Source organism: Onychomys torridus, chromosome 4, assembly GCF_903995425.1.
Source record: "Onychomys torridus chromosome 4, mOncTor1.1, whole genome shotgun sequence".
In the NCBI taxonomy this organism is placed as follows: domain Eukaryota; kingdom Metazoa; phylum Chordata; class Mammalia; order Rodentia; family Cricetidae; genus Onychomys; species Onychomys torridus.
The window spans coordinates 57,233,772-57,261,366 of NC_050446.1; positions in this window are offsets into that span (position 1 = coordinate 57,233,772).

Here is a 27,595-nt window from a genome sequence, read left to right on the forward strand (position 1 = left end):
AACTTTATTTATTAGCATACAAATAAAATATCACATTTCAGCACAAATAAAATATCACCTCATAAGAGCCTTGGCTGCCCTGCAGAGGACCTGAGTTTAGTTCCCACTGGGCAGCTCCCAGCCAACCCTAACTCCAGCTCGAGGGAACACAACGCCGCAGGCACTGCACATGTGCACATGGCCCCACACAGACACACAATTTAAAACAATAAACATAAATCATGGTGGGGATTTTTTTTTAAGTAAATGACTTCAAGTGGTCCTAATCTAATCAGATGATCCCTGAAAGGCAGAATTCTCTTAGGAGAGAGGGAGAGAGGCACACTGTCGAGTATCTCCAGAGGGATGATACTCAGTTGAATTCGGCCAGCAACACACTTGAGTGTGGAAGAGGATTTCCCATCCTCTGGGAAGCAGCCTAGCTGGAACCATGAGCACAGCCCCAGAAATGTGAACAGGGAATCTAAATTTCCCATGTCTACACCCTCGCTGGAAGAAAGAGAGACTATAAAGTGAGGATGATCTACACGGTAGACTCTTATAATTAATTACCCAGCAAGGGAAAACACGAGTGTGGAGGAATCTCCCTCTTCTGGTGCTCAGTATCACTCTACAATGGCAGGCCCAGAAGCGCGGCTTCTGAATGGCATGCTGAACATTTCAGTGCTTAGGCCTGGTGGGTTAGCGTGGACAGATGTTTCAAAAGAGCACTTCTATCATAAATAAGTTATCCCCAGTGGCAGGGTAATTCCTTTGTGCATGTGGCAGAGATTTGAAAGGTTCTTCACCATTCAACTTGACAAGCCCTCTGGATAATTCACTATGTTATACCAGATTGCAGTTTCTAATAACATTAGGTTGAAGCAAATAACTGAGGTCTTTATGCCTGACAGAGATGCTCTTGCTTAACATATGTCCATGAACTAGAAAGAAAAAATGACATTTAAATCAGCAATTATTTAATAAGCACCTGCTTAATACCAAATATTGGATTACCTGCTTAGATCAAAGACAGATGATCCCTCCCCACTACTGAGTGCAAGCAAAGACCATGACTAATGATGAATGGTTAGAAGTACTACCACTAAAATCAGATACAAATTCACTTCCTGTCACTTTATGACCATGAAGAAAGTCAAGAAGAAATGAAAACAATGGAAGTATTTAAATAGGCCTACAAAACTGACATTATTTTCAGGAGCTATAACTGTCTACTAAAGTTCTAGAAGAAATTACAGGGAATTATTAAAGTTAGTTGGCCATAATGTGCCAAATGTATTGCAACACACTAACAATAAATAGTTGGAATATACAGTTTTAAGAGGTACTCTTTATAATAACAACAAAAATATAAGACACCTATATATAAACTTAACAAAGGATTGTGAGGAGTTATAAAACTCTATAGAATGCATTAAAGAAGATGAAAATATGAAAACTTCATTCTGACCAATTCATCTATATCGATAAAACAGATACAATGCTAGCCAAATAGATCATGAATATTTTATGAATTAATAAGCAGAAACTAAATTTTCTATGAAAAACCAAAGAGACACAAAAATTTTTGAAAAACTAATATTTGGGATGAATAAGAGACATGATATTAAGACTGATTACAAACTGTAATTAGTAGCACTGGCCCACAATCCCAGCACTTGAGAGGTGGGAGCAAGAAAGATCAGATGTTCAAGGACAGCCTGAGCTACATGAAACCCTGCCTCAAATATATATATACACATACATACAGCCTGGCTACTTTATAACAATTAGGATCTGTTGTTCTTCACAGCACACTTGTTGTCTCATCTTCAGCAGCTAAACATAGCCATGGACTGGTTTCTATCAGGTACCACTGTCCCTCTTAAAATCAGGATTCTATCACAATTATGGGTTATTACAAAGAGAGCTACAAGAAGGCTTTTTAAGGTTGTGAATGTGGGGATAGGGGAGCATTTGCCTATCATTTGTGAAGCTTTGGATTCAATCCCTAGTGCACACACACACACACACACACACACACACACACACACACACACAGAGAGAGAGAGAGGGGGGGGGAGGGAGTTTTTCTCTGTGCTTTCTGAGGAGAGCCTTGCAGATCATCTCAGAAGATATGATTGAAGGCTGGGAATATGGGACCCAGGTAATAAATTTACCCCCAAATCTTAAGACAGCTTCTTGTACATCAGGAACCAACAAATCCCGTCTATAAAAGACCATGTTTTAAACATTTTAATTATTGTCAGCCAAGGGGAAATATTAAGGAGATGCTACCACACAGAGGATTTAGAATGTTCTATCAAGAAATGACAGAACAATATCAGGGCTTAACTTCTACAACTGTACATGAGACTGAAGAGGTAGCTCAATGGTTGAAAAACAGCTCTTCCTGATAAGCTGAGTTCATATCTCAGCACCCATGCCAGGCAGCTCACATCACCACCTGTAAGTCTGGCTCCAAGAGATCTACCATGCACTTTTGTCCTTTGCAGAGACCATACACCACACCACACCACACCACCCACCCCCCAGAGAGAGAGAGAGAGAGACAGAGAGAGAGACAGAGAGAGAGAGAGACAGAGAGAGAGAGAGAGAGAGAGAGAGAGAGAATCTTAAAATTGAATTTTGTAACCTAGGCTAAGAGTTTGGTAAATTCTCAAATAACTTTCTTCCATATGAAAAGCAAAATCTTCGTGTCAGAAAATAGGGTTTTATTAGAAGTCAGCATGTAAAGGAAGTCACTTGAGAGATAAAGTCTAACATTAGATAAAAAGATAAGGGTAAGTTAAGACAAAGTGTTGAAGGAGATGCCACTGTATTCTTAATCCTCAACTTTGGCCAAATGCTAAAGTCAATCCCAAATGGATTAAGGAGGAATTTAAGATTATACCTGAGTTACCTGGTATGAACATACTAGTGCAAGATTAAAGCGGATGAATCTATTTCACTTCCAAGGAGTCCAGTCTGAGAAAGAGAGCAAAATCCAGCTATGTAGAGAAGAATCATGAGGATATGTGAGCCAGGGTTGAGATGTCTAATGTGGGTTCTGGGAACTCAGCCTGGGTCCTCTGCAAGAACAACTGCTTTTAACTGCTGAGCCATCTCTTAAGACCCATACCACCTTCTGACAAATACTCCCACCAGCAAAGGAGCATTTACTAAATTTCCTTCTATTAGTTCAATGTACAGAAAGGAAATTAAAGGTTCTGTTTTCCATCTGCATCTCTTCCCTGGCTTCACATTAGATGGGGAGTTTTTCCTGCCTTAAACAACATTTACACTAGACTGTTTTTTTTTTCCTCCTAATAAACACATTGTTTCTTTCTTGACTTCCAAAATCAAATTTTCTTCACAATTATTTCTACCCATAATCCTTTCTATGACATTTGCTTCAGCTACATATGCACTAGAATCCCTTGTGTTTTAAACTGTTCCCCAACTTTCTGTTACATTCTTTTTAGTTTTTTTTGTTTTATACTATATTATTATTATTATTATTATTATTATTATTATTATTATATTTGTGTTTTAATTTTACACATCAGCCATGGGTTCTCTGTGCTCCCCCTCACCCTACCCCGAGCCCCTCCCCCCAATTCCCATCTCCTCCAGGGCCAAGACTCCCCTGGGGATTCATTTAAACCTGGTGGATTCAGTACAGGCAGGTCCAGTCCCCTCCTTCCAGGCTGAGCAAAGTGTCCCTGTGTAAGCCCAAGGTTCCAAACAGCCAGCTCATGCACTAAGGACAGGTCTGGGGCCCACTTCCTGGGTGCCTCCCAAACAGTTCAAGCTATTCAACTGTCTCACTTATCCAGAGTGCCTGATCCAGATGGGGGCTCCACAGCCGTTGGTTCACAATTCATGTGCTTCCGTTTGTTTGGCTATTTGTCCCTGTGCTTTCCCAATCTTGATCTCAACAACTCACACTCTTACAGTCCCTCCTCTTTCTCAACAATTGGACTCCTGGAGCTCCACCTGGGGCCTGGCCAAAGATCTCTGCCTCGACTTCCATCAGTTATTGGATAAGAGTTCCAGTACAACCTTTAGGGTGTTTGGTCATCTGATCACCAGACTAGGTCAGATCAGGCTTTCTCTTGACCATTGCCAGCAGTATACAGAGGATGTATCATTGTGAATTTCTGGGGACCTCTCTAGCACTCTGCCTATTCCTGTTCTCATGTGGTCTTCATTTATCATGGTCTATTATTCCTTGTTCTCCCTTTCTGTTCTTGATGCATCTGGGATCTCCTGCTCCCCTAAGCTTTCTTTCCTTTGAAATTTGCCCTTCATTACTCCCACTATATTCCAGGTTGCTCATGTATCTCATCCATTTCTCTGTCATTGGGTGATCCCTGTGTCTTTCCTAGGGTCCCATTTTCTAGGTAGCCTCCCTGGAGTTGTGTATCAACCTAGTCATCTTTGTTTTACATCTAGTATCCTCCTATGAGTGAGTACATACCATGTTTGTCCTTCTGAGTCTGGGTTACCTCACTCAGGATGATTTTTTCTAGATCCATCCATTTGCCTGAAAACCTCATGATGTCATTGTTTTTCTCTGCTGAGTAGTACTCCATTGTGTATATGTACCATATTTTCTTTATCCATTCTTCAGTTGAAGGGCATCTAGGTTGTTTCCAGGTTCTAGCTATTACAAACAATGCTGATATGAACATAGCTGAGCAAATGCCCTTGTGGTATGATTGAGCATTCCTTGGGTATATGCCCAAGAGTGCTACAGCTGGGTCTTGGGGGAGATGGGTTCCCAATTTTCTAAGGTAGCACCATATTGATTTCCAAAGTGGCTATACAAGCTTCCATTCCCACCAGCAGTGGAGGAGAGTTCCCCTTGCTCCACATCCTCTCCAGCACAAGCTGTCTTCTGTGTTTTTGATCTTAGCCATTCTGACACGTGTAATGTTGTATCTCAGAGTCATTTTTATTTGCATTTCCTGGATAATTAGGGATGTTGAGCAATTCCTTAAATGTCTTTCAGCCATTTGAACTTCCTCTGTTGAGAATTCTCTGTTTAGTTCTATAGCCCATTTCTTAATTGGACTGTTGGGCATTTTGATGTCTAATTTCTTGAGTTCTTTATATATTCTGGATACCAGCCCTCTGTCAGATGTGGGGTTGGTGAAGACCTTTTCCCATTCTGTAGGCTGTAGCTTTGTCTTGTTGACTGTGTCCTTTGCTCTACAAAAGCTTCTCAGTTTCAACAGGTCCCATTGATTGATTGTTTCTCTCAGTGTCTGTGCTACTGGTGTTATATTTAGAAAGTGATCTCCTGTGACAATGCATTCAACACTACTTCCTACTTTCTCTTCTATCAGGTTCAGAGTAACTGGATTTATGTTGAGGTCTTTGATCCACTTGGACTTAAGTTTTGTGCATGGTGACAGATATGGATCTATTTGCAGCCTTCTACACATTGACATCCAGTTATGCCAGCATCATTTGTTGAAGATGCTTTCTTTTTTCCATTGTACAGTTTTGGCTTCTTTGTCAAAAATTATATGTTCATAGGTGTGCGGGTTGATGTCAGGGTCTTCATTTCGATTTCATTGGTCCACATGTTGGTTTTTATGCCAGTACCAAGCTGTTTTTATTACTGTAGCTCTATAGTAGAGCTTGAGGTCGGGGATCATGGTGCCTCCAGAGGTTGTTTTATTGTACAGGATTCTTTTGGCTATCCTGGGTTTTTTGTCTTTCCATATGAAGTTGAGTATTATTCTTTCCAGGTCTGTGAATAATTGTGTTGGTAATTTGATGGGGATTGTGTTGAATCTGTACATTGCTTTTGGTAAGATTGCCATTTTTACTATGTTAATCCTGCCTATCCAAGAACATGGGAGATCTTTCCATTTTCCGGCATCTTCTTCAATTTCTTCTTTCAGGGACTTAAAGTTCTTGTCATATAGGTCCTACACATGCTTAGTTAGAGTAACCCCAAGGTATTTTATATTATTTGTGGCTATTGTAAAGGGTGATGTATCTCTGATTTCCTTCTCGGCCTGTTTGTGTATTGTATATAGGAGGGCTACTGATTTTTTTGAGTTGATATTTTATCCTACTATGTTGCTGAAGGTTTTTATTAGCTATATTATTTCCTTGGTTGAATTTTGGGGGTCACTTAGGTATACTATCATGTCATCTGCAAATAGGGAAAGCTTGATTTCTTCCTTTCCAATTTGTATCCCCTTAATCTCCTTACATTGTCTTATAGCTCTGGCTAGAACTTAAAGTACTATATTGAATAAGTATGGGAAGAGGGGACAGCCTTGCCTTGTTCCTGATTTTAGTGCTATTGCTTTGAGTTTCTCTCCATTTAATTTGATGTTGGCTGTTGGCTGTTGGCTTGCTGTAGATTGCCTTTATTATGTTTAGGTATGTTCCCTGTATTCCTGATCGCTCCAAGACCTTTATCATGAAGGGGTGTTGGATTTTGTTAAAGACCTTTTCTGCATCTAGTGAGATGATCATGTGGTTTTTTTTCTTTGAGTTTGTTTATATGGTGTATTACATTGATGGATTTTCGTATGTTGAACCACCCTTGCATCCCTGGGATGAAGCCTGCTTGGTCATGGTGGATAATTGTTTTGATGTGTTCTCGGAGTGTGTTTGCCAGTATTTTATTGAGTATTTTTGTGTCAATGTACATGAGGGAGATTGGTCTGTAGTTCTCTTTCTTTGTTGCATCTTTGTTTGGTTTAGGAATCAGGGTAATTATAGCCTCATAGAAGGAGTTTAGTAATATACCTTCTGCTTCTATTGTGTGGAACAATTTAAAGAATATTGGTGTTAAGTATTCTTTGAAGATCTGGTAGAATTCTGCAGTGAAACCATCTGGTCCTGGGCTTTTTTGGTTGGGAGACTTTTAATGACTGATTCTATTTCCTTAGGGGTTATTGGACTATTTAAATGGTTTATCTGGTCTTGATTTAACTTAGGTATATGGTACCTATCCAGAAAATTATCCATTTCTTTTAGATTTTCCAGTTTTGTGGAGTAAAGGTTTTTGAAGTATGACCTGATGATTCTCTGGATTTCCTCATTGTCTGTTGTTATGCCCCCCTTTTCATTTCTGATTTTGTTAATTTGGATGCTCTCTCTCTGTCTTTTGGTTAGTTTGGATAAGGGCTTGTCTATCTTGTTGATCTTCTCAAAGAACCAACTCTTTGTTTCATTAATCCTTCGTATTGTTCTCTTTATTTCTATTTTATTGATTTCAGCTCTCAATTTGATAATTTCCTGGCATCTGTTCCTCCTGGGAGACTTTGCTTCTTCCTGTTCAAGGGCTTTCAGGTGTGCTGTCAAGTCACTAGCGTGAGATTTCTCCAGCTTCTTTATGTGGGCATTCAGTGCTATGAATTTCCCTCTTAGCACTGCTTTAATAGTGTCCCATAAGTTTGGGGATGTGGTGTATTCATTTTCATTGATCTCTAGGAAGTCTTTAATTTCTTTCTTTGTTTCTTCCTTAACCCATTGGTGATTCAGTTGAGCATTATTCAGTTTCCATGAGATTGTAGGATTTCTGTAGTTTTTTCTGTTGTTGAAATCTAACTTTAAACCATGGAGGTCTGACAGAACACAGGAGGTTTTTCCAATTGTTTTGAATCTGTTGAGATTTTCTTTGTGGCCAAGTATGTGGTCGATTTTAGAGAAGGTTCCATGGGGTGCTGAGAAGAAGGTATAGTCTTTTTTGTTTGGGTGGAATGTTCTGTAGATATCGATTAAGTCCATTTGAGCCATAACATCAGTTAATTCCATTATGTCTCTGTTAAGTTTCAATTTGGCCGATCTGTCCAGAGGTGAAAGTGGGGTGTTAAAGTCTCTCACTATTAATGTGTGGGGTTTTATATGTGATTTAAGCTTTAGTAATGTTTCTTTTACATATGTGGGTGCCCTTGTGTCTGGGGCATAAATGTTCAGAATTGAGACTTCATCTTGGTGGATCTTTCCTGCGATGAGTATGTAATATCCTTCATCATCTCTTTTAATTGATTTTAGTTTGAAGTCTATTTTGCTGGCTACACCAGCTTGCTTCTTAAGACCATTTGATTGGAAAGTCTTTTCCCAGCTTTTTATTCTTAGGAGGTGTCTATCTTTGAATTTGAGGTGTGTTTCTTGTATGCAGCACAAAGATGGGTCCTGTTTTCATATCCATTCTGTTAGTCTGTGTCTTTTTATAGGTGAATTTAGTCCATTGATATTAAGGGATATTAATGACCAGTGATTGTTCGTTCCGTTATTATTTTTATTTTTTGGTGGTAGTGTGTGTGTACTTCTCTTCTTTGGGGTTTACTGCTGTGGTGTTATCAATTGCCTGTGTTTTCATGGGTGTATCTGCTTCCTTAGGTTGGAATTTTCCTTCTAGTGCTTTCTGTAGGGCTGGGTTTGTGGATAAGTATTGTTTAAATCTGGTTTTGTCTTGGAAGGTCTTGTTTACTCCAGCTATGATGATTGAAAGTTTTGCTGGGTATATTCATCTAGGCTGGCATCCATGGTATCTTAGGGTCTGCATTATATCTGTCCAGGTCCTTCTGGCTCTCCAAATCTCCATTGAGAAATCGGGTGTTATTCTGATTGGTTTGCCTTTATAAGTCACTTGGCCTTTTTCCTTTGCTGCTTTTAATATTCTTTCTTTATGCTGCATGTTTAGTTGTTTAATTATTATGTGGCGAGGGGACTTTTTGGGGGGTCTAGTCTGTTTGGTGTTCTATAGGCTTCTTGTATCTTCATAGGCATTTCCTTCTTTAAGTTGGGAAAGTTTTCTTCTATGATCTTGTTAAATACATTTTCTTGCCTTTGAGTTGGTATTCTTCTCCTTCCTCTATCCCTATTATTCATAGGTTTGGTCTTTTCATGGTGTCCCAAATTTCTTAGACATTTTGGGTCATGACTTTGTTGGTTTTAGTGTTTTCTTTGACTAATGAAATCTATTTCTTCTACCATATCTTCAACACCAGAGATCCTCTCTTCCATCTCTTGCATTCTGTTGGTTATACTTGCATCTGGAGTTTCTGTTTGTTTACTCAGATTTTCTAATTCCAGCATTCCTTCTGCTAGTGTCTTCTTCATTTTTTCTATTTCCCTCTTCAGGTCTTGTACTGTTTCCCTTGCTTTTTCATGATTTTCTTTCAGTGACTTATTGTTTTCTTCTGCTTTAATTGTTCTTTCCTCTAGTTTTTTATAGTGTTCTTCCCATTTTTTGTTTGTCTGTTCCTCCACTTTATTTTTGATTTCTTCTATATAAGGCTCTAGCATCTTCATGATGTTACTTATAAGGTTGTTTTCTTCTTCTTCTTCTTCTTCTTCTTCTTCTTCTTCTTCTTCTTCTTCTTCTTCTTCCATTTCATGATGTTCAGGTCTAGCTGTTGGAGTAGGACTAGGTTCTGGTGATGCTGTATTGCTCTTTATTTTGTTGTATGTACTTCTGCCTTGGCGTCTTCCCATCTCCTCTTTGGTTTGTTCTTGTTCTTATCAGTGTACTTGGTCCAGACAGAGCTGACAGATTGAGGGAGCCTCTCTCTGGTCCAGATGGAAGCTCTGGGCCAGATGGGAGCTCTGGTCCAGATGAGAGTGCTGGCCAGATAGGAGCTGGGGGGCTGGACTCTGAGTCTCAGGAAGTCCCTGGGGTCTCCTTATCTTATCCAGATGGGAGCTCCTCTTGTCCAGATGGGAGTTCCGGGGTGGATGGTAGCTGGGGGCTCTCTGGTCCAGATGGGAGTTCCAGGGCGGATGGGAGCTGGGGGCTAGTTTCTAAATCTCAGGAAGTGGCTGGGGTCTCCAGCAGATGGGTGTGGGGGCAAGGCGTGGAGGTTGTAGGGTTCACCAGAGGGTCTTGGAGAGGGGGAACCTTCGGGTGGGGATAGGGGGTCCTGCTCTATGGCCAGAACCTGGGGCCCAGTTGGGTAGGTCTTCCTCAGAGTGGCTGGTGCCCCGGGCTGTGACCCAGTGCGGGCCTCTCTGGGTGTGACCCCAGGCACTCACCTCTGGTCCAGGTGGGAGTTCCAGGGCAGGATGGAAGTTGGGGGCTGGTCTCTGATTCTCAGGAAGTGGCTGGGGTCTCTGGCAAATGGGTGTGGGGTCAGGGTGTGGAGACTGCAGGATCTGCCTGCAGTCTTGGAAATGGGGAGCCTTCCCACAGGGCCCGCAGATTGACCAGAAACTGGGGCCAAGTTGGGCAGGTCCTCCCGGGATGGCTGGTGCCAAGGGTGGGTCCCAGAGGTGGTTGCCTCTCTCTCCGTTACATTCTTAAGTAGCTTTCTACACTCCACATCTCATGCTGTCAGAGCCCCCTCACATACCATAACAGAATTAATCTTCCTAATTGATCCCTCTCAGACATGGCTCTTCTATTTAAGAAGAAATGCATTTCCACAGTCCTCTTCCTTTCTCCCATCACAACTATTTATATAAGAAGAAATGGTTATTTCTCAATCCTAGTAACCCAGTCTTAAAGTAAATCACTTGAGAAGCTTTGAAAACCAGCTTCCTGAGTTCCACACCATGCAGATCAATCCGAGTCTCTTAGTGGGGCCCAGCCAGCAATGTTTGAAAACTCTCCAAGTGAGTCTAATGTGCCACAAAGATTAAGAGCCATTGACCTAGAACCAGATCAAGTCCAAGTTGGCCCTGGGGCAATGGCACATCACAATTACCTGAGGTCACTGGTTCCTAGTGCTCAGCTTTGGATTATTGAACAAAAACCTCTGGGCAAGGGGGTTAGGCATTTCTATTTTTAGCAAAAAGCACTCCAGGCCTTTTTATTTAACCAAAATGATCTTCATTTGCTAGCTAGCATTTGGAAACCAAGAGTCTAACAGTGTTTTTTTACATCAAACAACAGGGAATTGTGCAAGTGTGGGTTTTCATTAGGTGGGTCTATGACAAACCCTGAGATTCTGTACTTCTAGGAAGCTCACCCAGGGTGTCTGTCCTGTTGGTCTTGGAATCACACTTTCAAACTGTCAGCATCAAAACTGCAGATGCCACTTCTCCAGCACTTTCCTCACTCTTCCCGCCTAGTGTTTGTAGCTTTGCTCTGCTTGTTTTAATTTTCTAGAATGTTTTGCTTTCTGAATGGTCACACACCACATAGGCTCTCCTTTCTTCAATCCCCCCATTAACTGATACTTGACAAACCTCTCCTATGAATTACCACAACATTTATTCTCATGCCTAACAGCTCACTTATCAATTATTTACTATTGTACATGTATCTTGCATCCTTAACTGTCTTCAGAGCTATCTAAAGAAATGGTAAGTGCTTTATAAGCACTGACTGATTAAATGATGATTCTGTCATTATTACCATTGATGTATATTAGATAAGAGATAACATTATAAGCTATTATGTCTATTAATGTTTTATATAAAAATGTTTCATTTACAAACAATGCTGATTTGAACATAACTGAGCAAATGCCCTTGTGGTATGATTGAGCATTTCTTGGGTATATGCCCAAGAGTGCTACAGCTAGGTCTTGGGGGAGATGGATTCCCAATTTTCTAAGGAAGCGTCATATTGATTTCCAAAGTGGCTATACAAGCTTCCATTCCCACCAGCAGTGGAGGAGAGTTCCCCTTGCTCCACATCCTCTCCAGCACAAGCTGTCTTCTGTGTTTTTGATCTTAGCCATTCTGACACGTGTAATGTTGTATCTCAGAGTCATTTTTATTTGCATTTCCTGGATAATTAGGGATGTTGAGCAATTCCTTAAATGTCTTTCAGCCATTTGAACTTCCTCTGTTGAGAATTCTCTGTTTAGTTCTATAGCCCATTTCTTAATTGGACTGTTGGGCATTTTGATGTCTAATTTCTTGAGTTCTTTATATATTCTGGATACCAGCCCTCTGTCAGGTGTGGGGTTGGTGAAGACCTTTTCCCATTCTGTAGGCTGTAGCTTTGTCTTGTTGACTGTGTCCTTTGCTCTACAAAAGCTTCTCAGTTTCAACAGGTCCCATTGATTGATTGTTTCTCTCAGTGTCTGTGCTACTGGTGTTATATTTAGAAAGTGATCTCCTGTGACAATGCATTCAACACTACTTCCTACTTTCTCTTCTATCAGGTTCAGAGTAACTGGATTTATGTTGAGGTCTTTGATCCACTTGGACTTAAGTTTTGTGCATGGTGACAGATATGGATCTATTTGCAGCCTTCTACACATTGACATCCAGTTATGCCAGCATCATTTGTTGAAGATGCTTTCTTTTTTCCATTGTACATTTTTGGCTTCTTTGTCAAAAATTGTATGTTCATTGGTGTGCGGGTTGATGTCAGGGTCTTCATTTCGATTTCATTGGTCCACATGTTGGTTTTTATGCCAGTACCAAGCTGTTTTTATTACTGTAGCTCTATAGTAGAGCTTGAGGTCGGGGATCATGGTGCCTCCAGAGGTTGTTTTATTGTACAGGATTCTTTTGGCTATCCTGGGTTTTTTGTCTTTCCATATGAAGTTGAGTATTATTCTTTCCAGGTCTGTGAATAATTGTGTTGGTAATTTGATGGGGATTGTGTTGAATCTGTACATTGCTTTTGGTAAGATTGCCATTTTTACTATGTTAATCCTGCCTATCCAAGAACATGGGAGATCATTCCATTTTCTGGCATCTTCTTCAATTTCTTCTTTCAGGGACTTAAAGTTCTTGTCATATAGGTCCTTCACATGCTTAGTTAGAGTAACCCCAAGGTATTTTATATCATTTGTGGCTATTGTAAAGGGTGATGTATCTCTGATTTCCTTCTTGGCCTGTTTATCTATTATATATAGGAGGGCTACTGATTAGCATTGTTTGTAATAACCAGAACCTGGAAACAACCTAGATGCCCTTCAACTGAGGAATGGATAAAGAAAATATGGTACATATACACAATGGAGTATTACTCAGCAGAGAAAAACAATGACATCATGAGGTTTGCAGGCAAATGGATAGATGTAGAAAAAATCATCCTGAGTGAGGTAACCCAGACTCAGAAGGACAAACATGGTATGTACTCACTCATAGGAGGATACTAGATGTAAAACAAAGATAACTAGACTGCTACACAACTTCAGTGAGGCTACCTAGAAAATGGGACCCTAGGAAAGACACAGGGATCACCCAATGACAGAGAAATGGATGAGATCTACATGAACAACCTGGACGACAGTGGGAGTAATGAAGGGCAAATTTTGAGGGAAAGAAAGCTTAGGGGAGCAGGAGATCCCAGATGCATCAAGAACAGAAAGGGAGAACAAGGAATAATAGACCATGATAAATGAAGACCACATGAGAACAGGAATAGGCAGAGTGCTGGAGAGGTCCCCAGAAATTCACAATGATACATCCTCTGTATACTGCTGGCAATGGTCAAGAGAAAGCCTGATCTGACCTAGTCTGGTGATCAGATGACCAAACACCCTAAAGGTCGTACTGGAACTCTCATCCAATAACTGATGGATGTCGAGGCAGAGATCTTTGGCCAGGCCCCAGGTGGAGCTCCAGGTGTCCAATTGTTGAGAAAGAGGAGGGACTGTAAGAGTATGAATTGTTGAGACCAAGATTGGAAAAGCACAGGGACAAATAGCCAAACAAACGGAAGCACATGAACTATGAACCAAAGGCTGTGGAGCCCCCATCTGGATCAGGCCCTCTGGATAAGTGAGACAGTTGAATAGCTTGAACTGTTTGGGAGGCATTCAGGCAGTGGGGCCCAGACCTGTCCTTAGTGCATGAGCTGGCTGTTTGGAACCTTGGGCTTACACAGGGACACTTTGCTCAGCCTGGAAGGAGGGGACTGGACCTGCCTGTACTGAATCCACCAGGTTTAAATGAATCCCCAGGGGAGTCTTGGTCCTGGAGGAGATGGGAATGGAGGGGAGGGGTTGAGGGGAAGGTGGGTGGGAGTGGGAGGGGGGAGGACAGGGGAAACCATGGCTGATATGTAAAATTAAAACACAAATATAATAAATTTTAAAAAAAGAAAAAAGTTTCATTTAACAAACTTAGCATTCATAAACTTTAAAATATTATATGAATGCAGGAAATTACTGGAGTATCAACAAATAACTCCAAAGAATTAATATTCACAAAAATGATCCACAAGAAGAGTGATAATTCAACACATGTAAACAACTAATACTGAAAATCATTTATAAAAGAGAGGAAAAAGTTGTTTGAATAAAACAGCTTGAAAATGGTGTGTTTTCGTTTCAGTGTTCCTTAAATAAGCCCATTTTGATGAATGACATGGAATCACCCGAGTGGCAACTGTTCGGGAACAGGTTGACACCTTCGTGCAGTCCATTTTGATTAATTCTGGACTCTAAGAAACCTTGGATGTTAAGCTGAACGATGTCTTTATGGCGTAAGCCAGAATCTTCCTGTAACACTTCCACTCCCATTACGCTAAACCTGCGTTTGCTCTCCCATAATTTCTCAGTTCTATAGACAACCCTTGAGTGTCATTCTATCCATAATGAGGATTTATGGGCTGCTAGTCATGTTACCTCCAGATAGAGCATGATCTTGACCACCCTGTGTGTGTTTCCATAGTTACCCACACTCACTGGCAGACTTGTCATGCTGCCCCTGGCATCACGTTATTGTTGACTTTGAGAAACAGCAAGGTCATTTACCTGGTGTGATACAGAATGACAGTAAGACAATAGAATCACATCAACTCACACAATATTATCACAACTCACTTGTTACCCAGCATTCGTGAAGATCCACCATTGTACTGTACAGCTACGTACTATCTTTGAGATACCACAGTCTTGCCCAACATACTTAATAAACAGTTAAGAGCTGCATAAATATTATTTTAATAGCACAGAGCCTCTGAAAGGCCTGAAGTTTGCTTGTGGGAGTTCAGGGTTTGCAGCTTGGTTTTCATTGTGAACTGGCTGGTAAACACTTTCAGCAAGGTAGCTGAAAACAAAATGACCACAAAAAAATCAACAGCCCTCCTATGTACAAATGACAAATGGACTGCGAAAGAAACCAGGGAAACAATGCCTTTCGTAACAGCCTCAAATAATATAAAATATCTTGGGGTAACTCAAACCAAGCAAGTGAAAAGCATGTATGATAAAAACTTTCAAGCACTGAAGACAGAATCTGAGGAAGATATCAGAAGATAGAAAGATCTCCCATGTTCGTCGATCAGTAGGATTAACATAATAAACATAGCTGTGCTATCAAAATCAATCAGCAGATTCAATGCAATCCCTATCAAAATTCCAACACAATTTCACAGCTCTTGAAAAGGCAATTTTCTGCTTTATATGGAAACGCAATAATTAAAAAACAGGCTAGCTAAAACTATCTTGAATTATAGAAGAACTATTTGACATATCACCATTCCTAATCTCAAATTGTGCTACAGAGCTATAGTAATAAAAACAGCATGGTATTAGCACAAAAACAGATATTCATGAACACTTTTTCTTCATTTTTTACAGAGTCTTTGCTTGCCCACACTGTAAAATCCATTGTGCCTTTTGTTTGAGAGATATAATTCACTGGCTGGTTTCTATCAAAACCTTTATTATTTCAAGTTTTCCTCATATATTAACAGGCTTTTATATATGTCACCTCATATTCTTTTTAGCCAGGATGTTTAGGCATGTTTGCAATGTTCAAAGAACATTGTCGTCTGTTCAACAGAAAACTTTATAAGTGGTTGATATAATAATAGCAATGCTCAACCTCCAAGGGACTTTTGTGCTAGGTATTCCTACAGAAGTAGCGTGGTTTATCTATGTCTCATTGCCTGTGTCCATCTAGTAGAGGAGTAAGCAAATATACAACCAGTGCCATACTCACATGCTTCCCTGATCTTGCACAGGAACACTCTATCCTTAATAAATAAACATGGCGGCAGAACTGTCCATGGCTTCCAAATACAAGGAAGCAATAAAATTGTTCTAGAAAGATAAGCTTCTAAGAATCAAGTTCCTAAAGCCACAAAACCAGTACTGGAAGACAGCAAGTTAAGAGCAGAATTTCTATTGATCATTTAAATGAAGGAAATTTTCCAACCCTGATCCAAAATCTAGAAATTAAAAAAAAAAAAAACTCATGTTTGACCACAATGGCATTTTAAAATCTGTGCCAAAAAAAGGGGGGGGAGACAATTTTTAAATGGGGGGGGGGAAGAAAAGCTTACAATTTTTTGCTAACAAAAGGTTTAACAAAATTTTAGGTAAAGGCCTGAAGACCAAAAATTTTGGCAACAGGCCAGGCAGTGGTGGTGCACACCTTTAATCCCAGCACTCAGGAGGCAGAGGCAGGCAGATCTCTGTGAGTTTGAGGCCAGCCTGGGCTACGGTTCCAGGAAGGGCTCCAAAGTTACACAGAGAAACCCTGTCTCAAAAAGCCAAAAGAAAAAAAAAAAAAAGAAGAAAAAAGAAAAAGAAAAAAATGGCAACACAATCTGTTACAAAGACTTTGAGGAAATAAACTCTTGTGAGAATGCAAAACGTTTTAATGGCTGTTCATTTTATAATACAGTTTTGAAAGTATAACTGGGGTTAAAGAGATGCTCACCAGTTGAGAGTATGGACTACTTTTGCCGGAGACCCAAGTTCAGTTCCCAGGCCCCATGTCAGGCAGCTTACAATGACCTATAACTCTAACCCCATGGGGATCCAATGTGTCTGGCTTCTCCACGCAACCACACCCTTGTGCACATACCCACCACACACACACAAACAGTTGAGACCCATGAAGTTAAAGCTGCTGGGAATTTGGGACATGTGAGCAGATGCAACCAGCAAGGCCAGAAGGGTGGGACTTTCTAGCCTTTCTGGGGTTCACATCACATCATGATGTGCTCTGAATACAGGATATGAAGCTATAGGATTTACATTTTATCTGATTCTTTTTAGTCTTAATTTAGTCTAATCTCTCCTTTCCATTCTCCTGCTCCTTTCTACTTTTTTTAATTTCATGGAGGTTCATAGTAAGGAGTTGCTTTGAATGTAGCAGGATTCTCTGGACTTGTATATTTGAGTAATACTAAAATCAAGACTATGAAGACTCCTTGATATGGGCTAAAGTAAGTTTACATTTTGTAAGATAAATTTGGGCCTTTGAGACACAAGGTGTAATGTTATATATGGAGGAATGTCCTACAGAGCATCATATGTTGAGAACTTGGACCCAGCTGTTGACACTAAGGATGCTGTATTATAAGAGCACTTATCTCATCCTTGGATTACTCCATATCCAAATGAGCTACTGACAGGCGAGGCTTAGTTACAGCTGTATGTCACTGAGAACACGCCTCTGACGGCATATTTTGTCACTGGATTCTTCTCTTTCTGCTCTCTGGCTGCCGTGAATTAGGGAGCATTCCTCCACCATGGTCTTCTTCCATGATGTTTCTTGTCACAGGCTTAAAAAAAATGCACACAGTCAGCCCTGGCCTGCAGCCTTTAAAACCTGAAGTGAAAGAAGTCTGTTGTCCTTCAAGTCGCTCTTCTCAGAAGTTCCATTTCAGCAGAAGCTGAATAATAGCTTGCCTTGTTAATATAGTTAATGTTTAACTAAATAGATATATATAACATAGTATCTTTGTATATGTAACACATTAATGTGTCTGTAACATATATATGGTTTCTTTTCTTCCTTCTATTTAACAAAAAAGGGCATCCTCTGCTACCAAATCTCACGGAAACTTTTAGTGATTTATTTAATGAAATATTTGTATGTTATGTGTATTATACTTATGTAATATTAGGTAATATTCTCATTATTGAAAACAATGGTAGAATAGATGTTTCCTTTAATTATTCAGGAGAAGTAACACATTAAACTTGAAGTCATAGGAAATTGAAATTAAAATCAGACATAGCCTCTTATTGGTTGTGTCATTTTAGGTGAGTAATTTGACTTGTCTGGAATTCACTGTCCTCATCTATAAATTGTGAACAGTCATAGTACTCACCGTTACTAAAGTGCCTTTCAAACACTGGATCCATGGGAAGCACTCTTGAATGCTAATCTACTTTTGCAATCTGCCATCTCTTTGAATCTGCTGTTCTCTTTCCTATCAGCCTGTGTGACTACAGCCTAGACACTCAAGGCTCACCCTGACCTCCTGAGGTACCTTGGTCTTACTGATAATGCATCCTCCTCCCTATCTTTGCATCCAGTATATTTCCCAATCTTTCCAAATCTATTTCAAAGTCTCCTCTGCTAACTGTGAAGTGAAGCAGTATACATCATTTCTGCCAAGATAATTTGCATTTTAATAAGACATAAAATCTACTCCAATAGTCATTAGAGCAATTTTAATCATCACATAGCATATAATTATTCTGTACCATATAATAACCCCAATTTAAACTAATTTCAACCTGACTTGACTGGACTTAGCAATTGTCTTGTTTAGCTGGGTACTTTTTTGATCACTCGAGAAATTATCTACAAATGAGGGAAAAAGTTAAACTAAAATACACTTTTCAGATATGTATGGCAACACCAAAAATGGAGGAGAAATCTATTAATTATGTAGTTTTTTTCTTTATAGTGATCTATATTAAGATTCTCAAATTTTAAGCTATCTTTTAAACTAAAAAACCAAAAACCTACTTGTTTATAGCTTATTATGCTTTTAATACATTGCTAATTTTGAATTCCTAATCCTTCATTTATGACATGTAAGTCAACACTTGTAGGGGAGTTTTGGGGGTTTATTGCTTGTTTGTTTGTTTGTTTGTTTGTTTGTTTGTTTGTGTTTGGTTTGGAGTGTCCTCACTAGAGTCAATGTCAAACTTATCTTTGAAAATGTAATTGTTGACTAAGATCAAAAACACTGAAGACAACTTATGTTGGAGAGGATGTGGAGAAAGGGGAACACTTCTTCACTGTTGGTGGGAATGCAAACTTGTACAGCCACTCTGGAAATCAGTATGGTGGTTTCTTAGAAAATTGGGAATAAGTCTTTCTCAAGACCCAGTTATACCACTCTTGGACATATACCCAAGGAATGTTCAATCTTACCACAAGGACACATGCTCAACTCTGTTCATATCAGCACTATTTGTAATAGCCAGAACCTGGAAACAGCCTTGATGCCCCTCAACTGAAGAATGGATAAACAAAATGTGGCACATACACACAATGGAGTACTACTCAGCAGTAAAAAAAAAAAAAAACCAATATCATGAAATTTGCAGGCAAATGGATGGAACTAGAAAATATCATCTTGAGTGAGGTAACCCAGACTCAAAAGGACAAGCATAGTATGTACTCACTCATAAGTGGATACTAAATGTGAGGGAAGGGATGGCCAGACTGCAACCCACAGCTCCAGAGAGGCTAGCTAACAGGAAAAGACCCTAGGAGGGACACATGGATGACCCTGTGAAGGAGACGTGGATGAGATCTACATGAGTGGACTGGGGGTTGGGGGAGGGGTTGGCAGAGGGCGAGGAGTTGGGGATGAGAACATAGGGAAATGGGAGGGTCAAGCTGGAACAGGGACAGAGTGGGAGGGCAGGGAGGAAGATACCATGATAGATGAGGACATCATGGGAATAGGAAGAGGCAGGTTGCTGGGGAGGCTCTCATAAATCCCCAAGGATGACCCCACCTTGGTCTGCTGGCAGTGGTCCAGAGAGTGCCGGGACCCATCTACTCTGGTGGCCAGCCTAGCAAATAACCTAGCTGTCATCATAGAGCTTTTGTCCAGTGACTGATGGAGGTACATGCAGAGATCCATGGCCAGGCACCAGGCTGAGCTCCAGGAATCCAACTGATGAGAGAGAGGAGAGATTCCACAGGAGAGGGACATCGAGATCATGACGGGAGGACATGCAGAGATGACCAGCCACACTAGTGGAAGCCCATGAACTGTGGACTGGTGGCTGTGGAGCCCCCATGGGACTGGACTAGGCCCTCTGGATATGGAAGATGGTTGTTTGGCTCAAACTGTTTGTGAGGCACCCATGCAGGGGGATCGAGATCTATCCCCTGGTCTATGGGCAGGTTTCTGGAATCCGGTGCCTTAGGTGTGACGCCTTGCATAGCCTTGGTGCAGTGGGAAGGGGCTTGGATCTGCCCAGGCTCAGTGTGCTGACTCCCCATGGGAGACCTCTATTTGGGGGATGTGGGGATGCAGGGTGGCCTGGGAAAGAGGGCTGGGGGTGGGAAGGGGGAATCTGTGGATGGTATGTGGAGTGAGTAGAAAGTTTCTTAATAAAAAAAAAAAGAAAAGAAAAGAAAATGTAATCATGGGCATGTTGCTTCTTTCTGTGTGATACTGTAAATAACAGAAGAATCAAATGTTCTTTGGAATATTGATTTAACTCATGCACTACACAATCTGAACCTTGTGTCTGTTTATAATCATCTGCAAAAAAAACATTCACAACTCTTTTGTCCAGAAATCAATGTAACTATATCCATCTCCTACTGAATCAGTTCATGTTTTTTTATATTAGATGTCTATATTGTGTTATTTAATTGGGAATTACTGAATTTATTAGTATATTATAAATCCATTTTCCATTTTTATTTTTCTAGTGATCTGGCACAAGAAGGATTTAGGCCTTCTGGATAGTTTCCAGAATCCTATGGTTTGTTTCAAATCTCAAACATATGCAAAATCTGTGAGAGGCACAGCATACCCATCCTTCACAGTGAGGGGCTCTACAAATCCCAAGTCCTCATCCTTTGCAGCAAGGGCATGGCCAATTCCATGCATCATCCTTCTTTTTCACCACTCACTTTGCCCACTTTAACTCACCTACCTTCTACCAGTTCTCTCCACAGCATATTATTTTGTCAAATTACAAATACTATATCATTTCATCATAAATATTTATATTCCTTTCCTACATATAATGTCTTATAATATCAAACATTCAAATTTTCATTTTCCTCATGAAAATAGATCTCATGTTTTATCCCAGTAAGCCTACAGACTGAAGATAATTTTTACACCTTTTGAGATTCTTACTTGGTAGATTGCCTTTCTGTTTCTTGTTTATTCTCTTTACAATATGTGGAGGGATAGCAAGCTGTCTTTCGGAGAGTGTCATTGCTTATATTTTGCTGGTCGTGTGTCTAACATCTTTCCAAGTTTGCTGTATTTCCTGTAAATTCATAATGGAGCTTATGAGTGCTGAGATTTTTGTCTCAATATTTTACACAATAATGGGTTTAGCTCATGTTATTTGCTCCAAGAAACACATAGTATCTAGTTGCCTTTTTGTGTGATGTCAGCAGTTATTGGCAATCAGTGTTTATTTCATTTTTTATCTTTTCATGAGCCAAATTTTTATTTTACTATCTTCTTATTTTCTGTTCCATTAATATGTAATGTTATATTTCTTCTGTATTCATTTAGTTGATGTTACGATAAGATTTTTTTTTTTTACATCATCTACATAGAAAACATCGCATTGCTCTTAATGAACACAATTTTAGGAATCTGTTGCTTTTATAGTAAGAACTGTAAGTTGGGGTAACTGGAAGTTCCTTTTGATTCCAACAGCCCTAGGCCCAACTATGAATTTACAGTAAATATGAGTTTAAACCTGAGTCATAAGAAAGCTTAAGACCAGTTTTATTAGCATTTGAGAGAAAATCAACATGAGAGACAAGCCGTAAATGTTGGCAACTGCTTAGAGAAAAAGAGATGGAGAAGAGAGAAAGCCATGTCTTTTGCCATTAAGTGGCAAGCACTCACATGATAGACAAAAAGAGGGCTTAGAAGAAAATGTAAGTCTTACAAGAGTCTTCAAGAACTTGTGGTAAGCAGTGATCTCTTCAATATTTAAATATACTTTTCTATTTTTTCAGAGTAAATTATTTTTATAATCTATAAAGTGGTCACTATTTTGGTGAATTTTTTAAATGTGTTAAAATAAAATAAGAATGTAGGACCATAACCAACTAGTTCTGTTTCTTTCCTTGAAAGATGTGCTAACATTTTGTTCTTCATATGATTCAAAAACACTAGCATGGCCATCCTGGTGTGTCAGAGGCTTGGATCTCTCCACACCATCCTAACAAAGCTGACCAAGCTGCAAGTCACAGCTCTTATATCTGTAAGAAAAGTGAGGCCACAGGGCAAGACAAACAAGGAGAATCATAGCTCATCAGACCAGGAAGTCACAGGCAGAAACCCCCATGGAAGCCAGTGTTTGAGTAGGGAAACTAACAGTCTAAGAGTTAATTGCTAGAGTCAATGTGAGCATATCCGGGAACTGAAACTCATTACAATTCAACCTTTCAGCTCCAGATCATCCCTGTGCCTGGTCACAGTGCTGCAGAGAGACTGGGGAGAATCTCCCTGATTGGATTCTCAAGACCATCAGTTATCCCCATTCTACCCTCCTCACCTGTACTTCCTGGGCAGGCTAGCCAATGGTAGCCACATGGAGATGGACGGGTTTGGGGGGAGGGGGTTACTTTTATTTTCTGCATTTGGGTGGTTTCCCTGCATGTATGTCTGAGATACACGCATGTATGCCAGCTTTTGCATTCAGAAAACAATTCTGCTCAAGGAAAGATATTTGATTATATCACTGTTACATCGGGTGCTCAGACTCAAGGGAGGGCAAACTGGCAATCTGTTCCTGGTAAGATGGTAAACACTGAGATTAGGTTGGTAACTGTAAAGCTGAAGAAGGGAGTCCCCACGGTCCAACCTAAGAGTGATCAACAGACACTTCCCCAGGACATCTGCACATGGATGTACACATGACAGAGAATAGTTAAGTATAGATGATAGTCTCAATTCCTTTTTAATTACTGTTCTACAGAAAATATTGCCAAGATATTGAGAAGACAAGCCAGAATTGAGAGAGAAAAAAATGCAAAAGACATTGAGAATAGTTATCTAAAATCTATAAATAATTCTTAAAACTCAACAGTAAGAAAACCAGCAACCCAGCTTCAGAGTGGTTGAAAATCATTAACAGATTTGTCACCAAAGATGTTCAGATGAAACATAAGCGTACAAAATGTTCCAAATGCTATGCCACCAGGATGCCTGGCTTTGTGGCAAGCACTTTTATCCACTGAACCATTCTTTGTTCCCTCTGTTGCCAAAGGAAAACCTCAGCTTTGTGATCTTGAAAGTAATGATTAGGTTTTTATGAGAAGAAAGTGGTTCTCTACCTCCTACTAAAAATTGTCCTACAAGAACATCCTTAGGCTCTTGAGCTTTGAAGTTAGGCTCTTGGGAATCTATTATAATGTTTATATGTCAGTGTATAAAAAAGTAAGACATTTACTGAAATAGCAAATGCTGGTAAATTAGCAAAATGATATTTACGCGTTTTTATTTATATTAACAGGAAAATTTGAAAAGCTCCAAGAGCTGGGAAATACTGTAGAGCAACCAGTTAAATTATATAAGTGCATCTAGTGAAATATATATATATATATATATATATATATATATATATATATATATATATATATTAGGCATATGTCTATACAGATTAAAACATGGGGAATATGTTGTAATTTTAAATAGAAAGCAGAAAGATAATCTTCAATATTCTTACAGATTTGAAAAAACTAAAGAGTAGAAAAGTCTTCTAATAATTATATGGAGGAGATGGATATGAATTCTTTTTACTTTTCTATCTTTTCTTTTTATTGCTTATTCTATCATGAAAATATTGCTTTTAAAGGTCCAAAAGATATTTTCATAGAATGAGCACACAACCTACCCCATTACTAAGACCAAGGAATGAAACTTCCTGGCTAAAACTCCATAGTCCCTTGAAGACTGACCTTAATGTTCATTTCCAGCTGATTTCATCTCTAAATACACTCATGCAGGAAAATATGAGAACACAGGGTATTTGGCATAGAGACTTCTTGTTTGCAAGGAACACAGACATTTGGCAATGCTTGCCATCTAGAAGGAGGATCAGGCAGGTTGAACATACTGGCCAGGTCTTCAAAGGCATTAAGAGAGGAGATGCAGTCCCCAGAGTATGTCAGAAAAGAACAGGACTTTTATTCATCAAAATGAATTGAGCCAGCAATGCAAGTAATTTTCATTGTTTAGATGACTCTTGCAGATGTTTCATTTAAAGCATGTTTTCTGTAAATTTGTTTTATTTTTCATTTTGTGGATATTTGTGTGGTGATATATTTATATGAGGGCAAGTACCTATGGAGGCCAAACTAGAGTGGCAGATTATATATAGCTGGAGTTACAGGAGGTTGTGAGCTACCTGACTGACATGGGTGCTGGGAATGGAACTGGGGTCCTCCGAAAGAGCAGCAAGAGATTTTGAACCATCTATCTGGCCCACAAGAATATCAATTTTTAAAATATAAATAAATAGCTAAATTTGTGGTTCTAGAATGTAGATTCCTCTTAAAAACACCAATATAAAATGTAAGTTTAATTATGAGGAAAACCTAAGCATATATAATGAATAATTGAACTGTAAATATAATTATTAGGAAAAGAACTTCTGGAGGTATGACCATCTCAGATCTCAAGCTCTACTGTACAGCTATAGTAATAAAAAACATCATAGTATGGGCACAGAAACAGACAGGTGAATCAATAAAATAGAATCAAAGACCCAGACATAAATCCACATACCTATGGGCACCCGATTTTTGTCAAAGAAACCTAAACTATACGACGGAAAAAAGAAAGCATCTTCAACAAATGGTGCTGGCATAACTGAATGTCAGCATGTAGAAGATTGCAAATAGATCCATATCTTTCACCCTGCACAAAACTCAAGTCCAACTGGATAAAAGACTTCAACATAAATCCAGTTACACTGAACCTGATAGAAGAGAAAGTAGAAAATAGTCTGGAACACATGCTGAAGAGACAACTTCTTGAATAGAATGCCAGTAGCACAGACACTATGGTTGACAATTAATAAATGGGAACTCATGATATTGAAAGGCTCTTGTAAAGCAAAGGACACCATCAATAGGACTAAATGGTAGCCTAAAGAATAGGAAAAGCTCTTTACCAACTCCACACCTGAGAGAGGACAAAGTATATAAAGAACTCAAGAAACTAGACATCAAAAAAAATAATAATAATAATAATCCAATTTGAAAATAGGGTATAAACCAGGCTGTGGTGGCGCATGCCTTTAATCCCAGCACTTGGGAGGCAGAGGCAGACGGATCTTTGTGAGTTCGAGGCCAGCCTGGTCTACAGAGCGAGATCCAGGAAAGGTGCAAAGCTACACAGAGAAACCCTGTCTCAAAAAAAAAACATAAATAAATAAATAAAAATAAAAATGGGGTATAGATCTAAACAGAGAATTCTCAACAGAAGACTATCAAATGGCTGAGAAGCACTTGAAGAAATCTTCAACATCCTTAGCCATCAGGGAAATGCAAACCAAAACAACTCTAAGATACCATCTTACACTTGTTAGAATGGCTAAGATAAAAAACACTGATGACAGCTCATGTTGGAGAGGAATTGGAACAAGGGGAACACTCCTCCATTGTTGGTGGAAGTGCAAACTTGTACAGTCACTTGGGAAATCAATATGGTGGTTTCTAGAAAAATTGGGACTAGATCTACCTCAAGACCTGACTATACCACTCTAAAAATACCACAACGATACTTGCTCAACTATGTTCATAGCAATTTTATTTGTAACAGCAAGAACCTAGAAACAGTTCTAGATGTCCTTCAGCTGAAGGATGGATAAAGAAAATGTAGTACATTTATACAATGGAGTATTACTCAGCTGTTAAAAACAATGACATCACAAAATTTGCAGGCAAATGGGTAGAAGTAGGAAAAATCATCCTGAATGAGGTAACCCAGACCCAGAAAGACAAACATGGCATGTACTCACTGATAAGTGGAAATTAGCTGTAAAGTATAACCATGCTACAATCCACAGACCCAAAGAAGCTAGGTAACAAGGAGAACTCAATCAGCGGAAACTCAGATCTCCCTGGGAAGAGGAAATAGGAGAGATTACATGTGTGGACTGAGGGTGGGTGGGGAGGGAAACATAAGGGATCAAGTGGGAGGTGGATGGAGGAGGAGAGTACAGAAAGAGATGACTGGAAGCGGGTGTGGTTAGGGGGTCAGGTGGAAACCTGGTGCAAGGGAGACTCCTAGGAATCTACAAGGATGAGCTCAGCTAAGACTCCTAGCAATAGTGGATACTTAGCCTGTACTGGCTATTTCCTGTGACAGGCAAGACTTCTAATGGAAGGATTGGGACACCAAACCAGCCACATGACCTTTGACCTACAGTCTGTCCTGCCAATGGGATATACTGGAGTAAGAGTGGCTCAGAGATTGTGGTAGTGACCAACCAATGACTGGTCCAGCCTGAGACCATGCCATGAGAGTAACCCACCCCTAACAGTACCTGGAGTGCCAATACCCAGAGGCTGGATGGTCCAGAGATAGGATAGAACCAAATGTGACTGGAGAATGAAAAAGAAAAAAAACTGTCAACATAATGATGCCTAACAATATTCTGCTATATTCATAGGTTGGCAACCATTCCAATTGTCATCAGAGAGTCTTTATCCAGTAACTAATGGAAACAAATGCAGAGACCCACAGCCAAACATCAGGCCAAGCTCGGGGAATCCTGATGAAGAGAGGGAGAATGAACTGTACAAGCCAGAGGGGTCAAGAACATAACAAGAAAACCCACAGAATCAACTAACATGGGCTCACAGAATCTGAACTGAACAACCAGGGAACCTTCATGGACCTGACTTAGGCCCTCTGCATATAAGGGACAGTTGTGTAGATTGGTCTTCTTGGAGGACTCCTAACAGTGGGCAAAGGGGCTGTCTCTGACACTTTTGCTGGCTTTTGAGACCCTATTCCTCATACTGGGTTGCCTTGGCCAGCCTTAATACAAAGGGAGGTGCTTTGTAGTACGGCAATTTGATATGCCATGTTTTGTTGATATCCCTGGGAGGCTTGCCCCTTTCTGAACAGAAATGGAAGCAGAGAAGAGGTGGAGGGAGGGAATGGGAAGAAAGGAGGGAAGGAGAACTGCAGTCAGGATGTAAAATAAATAAATAAATTTTAAAACATATAGATTGATCAGGCACATGTAATACACAAAACACTCTATGGCTTCTAGTGAAAGAACCAATAATAAACGGTGGGTGTTTGTTCTTACTGACTACAGCCCAGCGAGAGAGGGGGACAGGTACACAGATTCACATCATAAAATGTGTACATCATAAAAAGGGTGGTTCAGAGCAAATAGGGACACATTGCCTGATTCATCATAATTTAAAAAAAGCTACAAAACAACTTTTATTAGGTAATTATAAGTAATAGATATTTTCTATTGATTTATAGTTCATATGTCATCTTAATTTTCTGGTCAGATTTAATGTTATCTCTTTATTAAGAAAGTGGCTAAATTCAAGTCTTTCATGTCAAAAATAAAATGAGTATGTTAGTAAAAAATAAATGTTTGGATTACTTTGGATTTGTGCAGATTACATCATTTCCCTTCTGATCTTTTCAGACAGGAAAATCACACAGAGTACTTTCTGTAAGAACAACGATTATTTTTAAGGCTTTAGCTATAAAGGCAAAATAGAGATGAAGCTTAATGGCATGAACTTGACTGTGTACATAAGCTTA